Raw genomic sequence first — 11,635 nt, 5'->3', positions numbered from 1 at the left:
AAAACATAGGGGGTAACACTGTTGTTTTTTATTGGTCGTCATGAAAAAAAACATAAGAGGTAACACTTGTTTTTTATTGGTCGTCATGAAAAAAAACATAAGGGGTAACACTGTTGTTTTTTATTGGACGTCATGAAAAAATAAATTGAAATTCTTTTTTTTTTGCCTTTGTCAAATATAATATAAGGGGTAACACTGTTGTCTTTGTCAAATAAAATATTTGGGGTAACACTCTCATTTTTTATCGGCCGTCATGAAAAAAACATAAGGGGTGACACTGTCGATATTTATCAAATTAGGGCTAACACTGTCATTTTTTATCGGCCGTCATGAAAAAAACATAAGGGGTAACACTGTTGATATTTATCAAACCAATAAAAAACAACAGTGTAACAATGTTGTCTTTGTCAAATAAAATATTAGGGGTAACACTGTCATTTTTTATCGGCCGTCATGAAAAAAACATAAGGGGTAACACTGTCGATATTTATCAAATTAAACATAGGGGGTAACACTGTTGTTTTTTATCGGTCATCATGAAAAAAAACATAAGGGGTAACACTGTCGTTTTTATTGTTCATCAATAAAAAAAACATAGGGGGTAACACTGGTGTTTTTTATTGGTCCTCATGAAAAAAAACATAAGGGGTAACACTGTTGTTTTTTATTGGTCGTCATGAAAAAAAACATAAGGGGTAACACTGTTGTTTTTTATTGTTCGTCATGAAAAAAAACATAAGGGGTAACACTGTTGTTTTTTATTGGTCGTCATGAAAAAAAACATAAGGGGTAACACTGTTGTTTTTTATTGGACGTCATGAAAAAATAAATTGAAATTCTTTTTTTTTGTCTTTGTCAAATAAAATGTAAGGGGTAACACTGTTGTCTTTGTCAAATAAAACATAGGGGGTAACACTGTTGTTTTTTATTGGTCGTCATGAAAAAAAACATAAGGGGTAACACTGTTGTTTTTTATTGGTCGTCATGAAAAAAAACATAAGGGGTAACATTGTTGTTTTTTATTGGTCGTCATGAAAAAAAACATAAGGGGTTACACTGTTGTTTTTTATTGGACGTCATGAAAAAATAAATTGAAATTCTTTTTTTTTGTCTTCGTCAAATGAAATATAAGGGGTAACACTGTTGTCTTTGTCAAATAAAATATTAGGGTTAAAACTGTCATTTTTTATCGGCCGTCATGAAAAAAACATAAGGGGTAACACTGTCGATATTTATCAAATAAAACATATTGGGTAACACTGTTGTTTTTTATCGGTCGTCATGAAAAAAAACATAAGGGGTAACACTGTCGTTTTTATTGCTCATCAATAAAAAAAACATTTGAAAAAAAAAAATATTTGCCTTTGTCAAATAAAATATAAGGGGTAACACTGTTGTCTTTGTCAAATAAAATATAAGGGGTAACACTGTCGTTTTTTATTGGTCGTCATGAAAAAACCATAAGGGAAATAATAGAAATACACACATACATTTTAATTTCATGTATATCCTGTTCATTGATGATTGATGATTGATTATTGTGTATTGTCATTGCCTTACCTGTCATATATAACCTCAGACTTAATTAAATTATAAATCTCAGTGGGAAGTGAAGAGAGCTGTGAGCTATCCCCCTGGAGACCGGGGTTCAAGTCCGGATGATGTCTTCTGTAGGAAGTCTCTTATCTCTATTTCATGTGAATTATATAGTCAAGAATAACCATTGTGCTGACTTTATTTGCTGTCTTGACGGTGCATTGATAAGTTCGGAGGTTAACACTCTAAACAGCTCAGGTTCGGTTCCCCGCATAATCGTTGTCAATGGCAACACTGTTGATTTTTATTGGTCAAGGTGGAAAAAAACATAAGGGGTAACACTGTTGTTTTTTATTGGTCGTCATGAAAAAAAACATAAGGGGTTACACTGTTTTTTTTTATTGGTCCTCATGAAAAAAAACATAAGGGGTAACACTTTTTTTTTATTGTTCGTCATGAAAAAAAACATAAGGGGTAACACTGTTGTTTTTTATTGGTCGTCATGAAAAAAAACATAAGGGGTAACACTGTTGTTTTTTATTGGTCGTCATGAAAAAAAACATAAGGGGTAACACTGTTGTTTTTTATTGGTCGTCGTCTGTTGTTTTTTATTGGTCGTCATTAAAAAAAACATAAGGGGTTACACTGTTGTTTTTTATTGTTCATCATGAAAAAAAACATAAGGGGTAACACTGTTGTTTTTTATTGGTCGTCATGAAAAAAAACATAAGGGGTTACACTGTTGTTTTTTATTGGTCGTCATGAAAAAAAACATAAGGGGTAACACTGTTGTTTTTTATTGGACGTCATGAAAAAATAAATTGAAATTCTTTTTTTTTGTCTTTGTCAAATAAAATATAAGGGGTAACACTGTTGTCTTTGTCAAATAAAATATTAGGGGTAACACTGTCATTTTTTATCGGCCGTCATGAAAAAAACATAAGGGGTAACACTGTCGATATTTATCAAATAAAACATAGGGGGTAACACTGTTGTTTTTTATTGGTCGTCATGAAAAAAAACATAAGAGGTAACACTGTTGTTTTTTATTGGTCGTCATGAAAAAAAACATAAGGGGTAACACTGTTGTTTTTTATTGGACGTCATGAAAAAATAAATTGAAATTCTTTTTTTTTTGCCTTTGTCAAATATAATATAAGGGGTAACACTGTTGTCTTTGTCAAATAAAATATTTGGGGTAACACTCTCATTTTTTATCGGCCGTCATGAAAAAAACATAAGGGGTGACACTGTCGATATTTATCAAATTAGGGCTAACACTGTCATTTTTTATCGGCCGTCATGAAAAAAACATAAGGGGTAACACTGTTGATATTTATCAAACCAATAAAAAACAACAGTGTAACAATGTTGTCTTTGTCAAATAAAATATTAGGGGTAACACTGTCATTTTTTATCGGCCGTCATGAAAAAAACATAAGGGGTAACACTGTCGATATTTATCAAATTAAACATAGGGGGTAACACTGTTGTTTTTTATCGGTCGTCATGAAAAAAAACATAAGAGGTAACACTGTTGTTTTTTATTGGTCGTCATGAAAAAAAACATAAGGGGTAACACTGTTGTTTTTTATTGGACGTCATGAAAAAATAAATTGAAATTCTTTTTTTTTTCTCTTTGTCAAATATAATATAAGGGGTAACACTGTTGTCTTTGTCAAATAAAATATTAGGGGTAACACTCTCATTTTTTTGTCTTTTTTTTTTTTTTTATTGGTCGTCATGAAAAAAAACATAAGGGGTTACACTGTTGTTTTTTATTGGCCGTCATGAAAAAAACATAAGGGGTGACACTGTCGATATTTATCAAATTAGGGGTAACACTGTCATTTTTTATCGGCCGTCATGAAAAAAACATAAGGGGTAACACTGTTGATATTTATCAAACCAATAAAAAACAACAGTGTTACCCCTTATGTTTTTTTTCATGACGACCAATAAAAAACAACAGTGTAACCCCTTATGTTTTTTTTCATGACGACCAATAAAAAAAAAAAAAAAGACAAAAAATAAAATGTATATAAGGGGTAACACTGTTGTTTTTTATTGGTCGTCATGAAAAAAAACATAAGGGGTAACACTGTTGTTTTTTATTGGTCGTCATGAAAAAAAACATAAGGGGTAACACTGTTGTTTTTTATTGGTCGTCATGAAGAAAAACATAAGGGGTAACACTGTTGTTTTTTATTGGTCGTCATGAAAAAAAACATAAGGGGTAACACTGTTGTTTTTTATTGGTCGTCATGAAAAAAAACATAGGGGGTAACACTGTTGTTTTTTATTGGACGTCATGAAAAAATAAATTGAAATTCTTTTTTTTTGTCTTTGTCAAATAAAATATAAGGGGTAACACTGTTGTCTTTCTCAAATAAAATATTAGGGGTAACACTGTCATTTTTTATCGGCCGTCATGAAAAAAACATAAGGGGTAACACTGTCGATATTTATCAAATAAAACATAGGGGGTAACACTGTTGTTTTTTATTGGTCGTCATGAAAAAAAACATAAGGGGTAACACTGTCGTTTTTATTGCTCATCAATAAAAAAAACATAGGGGGTAACACTGTTGTTTTTTATTGGTCCTCATGAAAAAAAACATAAGGGGTAACACTGTTGTTTTTTATTGGTCATCATGAAAAAAAACATAAGGGGTAACACTGTTGTTTTTTATTGGTCGTCATGAAAAAAAACATAAGGGGTAACACTGTTGTTTTTTATTGGTCGTCATGAAAAAAAAACATAAGGGGTAGCACTGTTGTTTTTTATTGGTCGTCATGAAAAAAAACATAAGGGGTAACACTGTTGTTTTTTATTGGTCATCATGAAAAAAAACATAAGGGTAACACTGTTGTTTTTTATTGGTCGTCATGAAAAAAAACATAAGGGTAACACTGTTGTTTTTTATTGGACGTCATGAAAAAATAAATTGAAATTCTTTTTTTTTGTCTTTGTCAAATAAAATATAAGGGGTAACACTGTTGTCTTTGTCAAATAAAATATTAGGGGTAACACTGTCATTTTTTATCGGCCGTCATGAAAAAAACATAAGGGGTAACACTGTCGATATTTATCAAATAAAACATAGGGGGAAACACTGTTGTTTTTTATCGGTCGTCATGAAAAAAAACATGAGGGGTAACACTGTCGTTTTTATTGCTCATCAATAAAAAAAACATAGGGGGTAACACTGTTGTTTTTTATTGGTCCTCATGAAAAAAAACATAAGGGATAACACTGTTGTTTTTTATTGGTCGTCATGAAAAAAAACATTTGAAAAAAAAAATATTTGCCTTTGTCAAATAAAATATAAGGGGTAACACTGTTGTCTTTGTCAAATAAAATATAAGGGGTAACACTGTCGTTTTTTATTGGTCGTCATGAAAAAACCATAAGGGAAATAATAGAAATACACACATACATTTTAATTTCATGTATATCCTGTTCATTGATGATTGATTATTGTGTATTGTCATTGCCTTACCTGTCATATATAACCTCAGACTTAATTAAATTATAAATCTCAGTGGGAAGTGAAGAGAGCTGTGAGCTATCCCCCTGGAGACCGGGGTTCAAGTCCGGATGATGTCTTCTGTAGGAAGTCTCTTATCTCTATTTCATGTGAATTATATAGTCAAGAATAACCATTGTGCTGACTTTATTTGCTGTCTTGACGGTGCATTGATAAGTTCGGAGGTTAACACTCTAAACAGCTCAGGTTCGGTTCCCCGCATAATCGTTGTCAAGGGCAACACTGTTGATTTTTATTGGTCAAGGTGGAAAAAAACATAAGGGGTAACACTGTTGTTTTTTATTGGTCGTCATGAAAAAAAACATAAGGGGTTACACTGTTTTTTTTTATTGGTCCTCATGAAAAAAAACATAAGGGGTAACACTTTTTTTTTATTGTTCGTCATGAAAAAAAACATAAGGGGTAACACTGTTGTTTTTTATTGGTCGTCATGAAAAAAAACATAAGGGGTAACACTGTTGTTTTTTATTGGTCGTCATGAAAAAAAACATAAGGGGTAACACTGTTGTTTTTTATTGGTCGTCGTCTGTTGTTTTTTATTGGTCGTCATTAAAAAAAACATAAGGGGTAACACTGTTGTTTTTTATTGTTCATCATGAAAAAAAACATAAGGGGTAACACTGTTGTTTTTTATTGGTCGTCATGAAAAAAAACATAAGGGGTTACACTGTTGTTTTTTATTGGTCGTCATGAAAAAAAACATAAGGGGTAACACTGTTGTTTTTTATTGGACGTCATGAAAAAATAAATTGAAATTCTTTTTTTTTGTCTTTGTCAAATAAAATATAAGGGGTAACACTGTTGTCTTTGTCAAATAAAATATTAGGGGTAACACTGTCATTTTTTATCGGCCGTCATGAAAAAAACATAAGGGGTAACACTGTCGATATTTATCAAATAAAACATAGGGGGTAACACTGTTGTTTTTTATTGGTCGTCATGAAAAAAAACATAAGAGGTAACACTTGTTTTTTATTGGTCGTCATGAAAAAAAACATAAGGGGTAACACTGTTGTTTTTTATTGGACGTCATGAAAAAATAAATTGAAATTCTTTTTTTTTTGCCTTTGTCAAATATAATATAAGGGGTAACACTGTTGTCTTTGTCAAATAAAATATTTGGGGTAACACTCTCATTTTTTATCGGCCGTCATGAAAAAAACATAAGGGGTGACACTGTCGATATTTATCAAATTAGGGCTAACACTGTCATTTTTTATCGGCCGTCATGAAAAAAACATAAGGGGTAACACTGTTGATATTTATCAAACCAATAAAAAACAACAGTGTAACAATGTTGTCTTTGTCAAATAAAATATTAGGGGTAACACTGTCATTTTTTATCGGCCGTCATGAAAAAAACATAAGGGGTAACACTGTCGATATTTATCAAATTAAACATAGGGGGTAACACTGTTGTTTTTTATCGGTCGTCATGAAAAAAAACATAAGGGGTAACACTGTCGTTTTTATTGTTCATCAATAAAAAAAACATAGGGGGTAACACTGGTGTTTTTTATTGGTCCTCATGAAAAAAAACATAAGGGGTAACACTGTTGTTTTTTATTGGTCGTCATGAAAAAAAACATAAGGGGTAACACTGTTGTTTTTTATTGGTCGTCATGAAGAAAAACATAAGGGGTAACACTGATGTTTTTTATTGGTCGTCATGAAAAAAAAACATAAGGGGTAACACTGTTGTTTTTTATTGGTCATCATGAAGAAAAACATAAGGGGTAACACTGATGTTTTTTATTGGTCGTCATGAAAAAAAAACATAAGGGGTAACACTGTTGTTTTTTATTGGTCATCATGAAAAAAAACATAAGGGGTAACACTGTTGTTTTTTATTGTTCGTCATGAAAAAAAACATAAGGGGTAACACTGTTGTTTTTTATTGGTCGTCATGAAAAAAAACATAAGGGGTAACACTGTTGTTTTTTATTGGACGTCATGAAAAAATAAATTGAAATTCTTTTTTTTTGTCTTTGTCAAATAAAATGTAAGGGGTAACACTGTTGTCTTTGTCAAATAAAACATAGGGGGTAACACTGTTGTTTTTTATTGGTCGTCATGAAAAAAAACATAAGGGGTAACACTGTTGTTTTTTATTGGTCGTCATGAAAAAAAACATAAGGGGTAACATTGTTGTTTTTTATTGGTCGTCATGAAAAAAAACATAAGGGGTTACACTGTTGTTTTTTATTGGACGTCATGAAAAAATAAATTGAAATTCTTTTTTTTTGTCTTCGTCAAATGAAATATAAGGGGTAACACTGTTGTCTTTGTCAAATAAAATATTAGGGTTAAAACTGTCATTTTTTATCGGCCGTCATTAAAAAAACATAAGGGGTAACACTGTCGATATTTATCAAATAAAACATATTGGGTAACACTGTTGTTTTTTATCGGTCGTCATGAAAAAAAACATAAGGGGTAACACTGTCGTTTTTATTGCTCATCAATAAAAAAAACATTTGAAAAAAAAAAATATTTGCCTTTGTCAAATAAAATATAAGGGGTAACACTGTTGTCTTTGTCAAATAAAATATAAGGGGTAACACTGTCGTTTTTTATTGGTCGTCATGAAAAAACCATAAGGGAAATAATAGAAATACACACATACATTTTAATTTCATGTATATCCTGTTCATTGATGATTGATGATTGATTATTGTGTATTGTCATTGCCTTACCTGTCATATATAACCTCAGACTTAATTAAATTATAAATCTCAGTGGGAAGTGAAGAGAGCTGTGAGCTATCCCCCTGGAGACCGGGGTTCAAGTCCGGATGATGTCTTCTGTAGGAAGTCTCTTATCTCTATTTCATGTGAATTATATAGTCAAGAATAACCATTGTGCTGACTTTATTTGCTGTCTTGACGGTGCATTGATAAGTTCGGAGGTTAACACTCTAAACAGCTCAGGTTCGGTTCCCCGCATAATCGTTGTCAATGGCAACACTGTTGATTTTTATTGGTCAAGGTGGAAAAAAACATAAGGGGTAACACTGTTGTTTTTTATTGGTCGTCATGAAAAAAAACATAAGGGGTTACACTGTTTTTTTTTATTGGTCCTCATGAAAAAAAACATAAGGGGTAACACTTTTTTTTTATTGTTCGTCATGAAAAAAAACATAAGGGGTAACACTGTTGTTTTTTATTGGTCGTCATGAAAAAAAACATAAGGGGTAACACTGTTGTTTTTTATTGGTCGTCATGAAAAAAAACATAAGGGGTAACACTGTTGTTTTTTATTGGTCGTCGTCTGTTGTTTTTTATTGGTCGTCATTAAAAAAAACATAAGGGGTAACACTGTTGTTTTTTATTGTTCATCATGAAAAAAAACATAAGGGGTAACACTGTTGTTTTTTATTGGTCGTCATGAAAAAAAACATAAGGGGTTACACTGTTGTTTTTTATTGGTCGTCATGAAAAAAAACATAAGGGGTAACACTGTTGTTTTTTATTGGACGTCATGAAAAAATAAATTGAAATTCTTTTTTTTTGTCTTTGTCAAATAAAATATAAGGGGTAACACTGTTGTCTTTGTCAAATAAAATATTAGGGGTAACACTGTCATTTTTTATCGGCCGTCATGAAAAAAACATAAGGGGTAACACTGTCGATATTTATCAAATAAAACATAGGGGGTAACACTGTTGTTTTTTATTGGTCGTCATGAAAAAAAACATAAGAGGTAACACTGTTGTTTTTTATTGGTCGTCATGAAAAAAAACATAAGGGGTAACACTGTTGTTTTTTATTGGACGTCATGAAAAAATAAATTGAAATTCTTTTTTTTTTGCCTTTGTCAAATATAATATAAGGGGTAACACTGTTGTCTTTGTCAAATAAAATATTTGGGGTAACACTCTCATTTTTTATCGGCCGTCATGAAAAAAACATAAGGGGTGACACTGTCGATATTTATCAAATTAGGGCTAACACTGTCATTTTTTATCGGCCGTCATGAAAAAAACATAAGGGGTAACACTGTTGATATTTATCAAACCAATAAAAAACAACAGTGTAACAATGTTGTCTTTGTCAAATAAAATATTAGGGGTAACACTGTCATTTTTTATCGGCCGTCATGAAAAAAACATAAGGGGTAACACTGTCGATATTTATCAAATTAAACATAGGGGGTAACACTGTTGTTTTTTATCGGTCGTCATGAAAAAAAACATAAGGGGTAACACTGTCGTTTTTATTGTTCATCAATAAAAAAAACATAGGGGGTAACACTGGTGTTTTTTATTGGTCCTCATGAAAAAAAACATAAGGGGTAACACTGTTGTTTTTTATTGGTCGTCATGAAAAAAAACATAAGGGGTAACACTGTTGTTTTTTATTGGTCGTCATGAAGAAAAACATAAGGGGTAACACTGATGTTTTTTATTGGTCGTCATGAAAAAAAAACATAAGGGGTAACACTGTTGTTTTTTATTGGTCATCATGAAGAAAAACATAAGGGGTAACACTGATGTTTTTTATTGGTCGTCATGAAAAAAAAACATAAGGGGTAACACTGTTGTTTTTTATTGGTCATCATGAAAAAAAACATAAGGGGTAACACTGTTGTTTTTTATTGTTCGTCATGAAAAAAAACATAAGGGGTAACACTGTTGTTTTTTATTGGTCGTCATGAAAAAAAACATAAGGGGTAACACTGTTGTTTTTTATTGGACGTCATGAAAAAATAAATTGAAATTCTTTTTTTTTGTCTTTGTCAAATAAAATGTAAGGGGTAACACTGTTGTCTTTGTCAAATAAAACATAGGGGGTAACACTGTTGTTTTTTATTGGTCGTCATGAAAAAAAACATAAGGGGTAACACTGTTGTTTTTTATTGGTCGTCATGAAAAAAAACATAAGGGGTAACATTGTTGTTTTTTATTGGTCGTCATGAAAAAAAACATAAGGGGTTACACTGTTGTTTTTTATTGGACGTCATGAAAAAATAAATTGAAATTCTTTTTTTTTGTCTTCGTCAAATGAAATATAAGGGGTAACACTGTTGTCTTTGTCAAATAAAATATTAGGGTTTAAACTGTCATTTTTTATCGGCCGTCATGAAAAAAACATAAGGGGTAACACTGTCGATATTTATCAAATAAAACATATTGGGTAACACTGTTGTTTTTTATCGGTCGTCATGAAAAAAAACATAAGGGGTAACACTGTCGTTTTTATTGCTCATCAATAAAAAAAACATTTGAAAAAAAAAAATATTTGCCTTTGTCAAATAAAATATAAGGGGTAACACTGTTGTCTTTGTCAAATAAAATATAAGGGGTAACACTGTCGTTTTTTATTGGTCGTCATGAAAAAACCATAAGGGAAATAATAGAAATACACACATACATTTTAATTTCATGTATATCCTGTTCATTGATGATTGATTATTGTGTATTGTCATTGCCTTACCTGTCATATATAACCTCAGACTTAATTAAATTAGAAATATCAGTGGGAAGTGAAGAGAGCTGTGAGCTATCCCCCTGGAGACCGGGGTTCAAGTCCGGATGATGTCTTCTGTAGGAAGTCTCTTATCTCTATTTCATGTGAATTATATAGTCAAGAATAACCATTGTGATGACTTTATTTGCTGTCTTGACGGTGCATTGATAAGTTCGGAGGTTAACACTCTAAACAGCTCAGATTCGGTTCCCCGCATAATCGTTGTCAAGGGCAACACTGTTGATTTTTATTGGTCAAGGTGGAAAAAAACATAAGGGGTAACACTGTTGTTTTTTATTGGTCGTCATGAAAAAAAACATAAGGGGTTACACTGTTTTTTTTTATTGGTCCTCATGAAAAAAAACATAAGGGGCAACACTTTTTTTTTATTGTTCGTCATAAAAAAAAACATAAGGGGTAACACTGTTGTTTTTTATTGGTCGTCATGAAAAAAAACATTTGAAAAAAAAAATATTTGCCTTTGTCAAATAAAATATAAGGGGTAACACTGTTGTCTTTGTCTAATAAAATATAAGGGGTAACACTGTCGTTTTTTATTGGTCGTCATGAAAAAACCATAAGGGAAATAATAGAAATACACACGTACATTTTAATTTCATGTATATCCTCTTCATTGATGATTGATTATTGTGTATTGTCATTGCCTTACCTGTCATATATAACCTCAGACATATTACATTTATATATCTCAGTGGGAAGTCGAGAGAGCTGTGAGCTATCCACTTGGAGACCGTGGTTCAAGTCCGGTTGATGTCTTCTGTAGGAAGTCTCATATCTCTATTTCATGCGAATTATATAGTCAAGTGTAACCATTGTGATGAAGTTATTTGGTGTCTTGACGGTGCATTGATAAGTTCGGAGGTTAACACTCTAAAATATAAGGGGTAACACTGTTGTCTTTGTCAAATAAAATATTAGCGGTAACACTGTCATTTTTTATTGGCCGTCATGAAAAAAACATAAGGGGTAACACTGTCGATATTTATCAAATAAAACATAGGGGGTAACACTGTTGTTTTTTATCGGTCGTCATGAAAAAAAAACATAAGGGGTAACACT

The sequence above is a fragment of the Gadus morhua genome, chromosome 21, assembly GCF_902167405.1.
Source record: "Gadus morhua chromosome 21, gadMor3.0, whole genome shotgun sequence".
Taxonomy (NCBI): Eukaryota; Metazoa; Chordata; class Actinopteri; order Gadiformes; family Gadidae; genus Gadus; species Gadus morhua.
Note: the sequence above shows the minus strand (reverse complement) of the source record.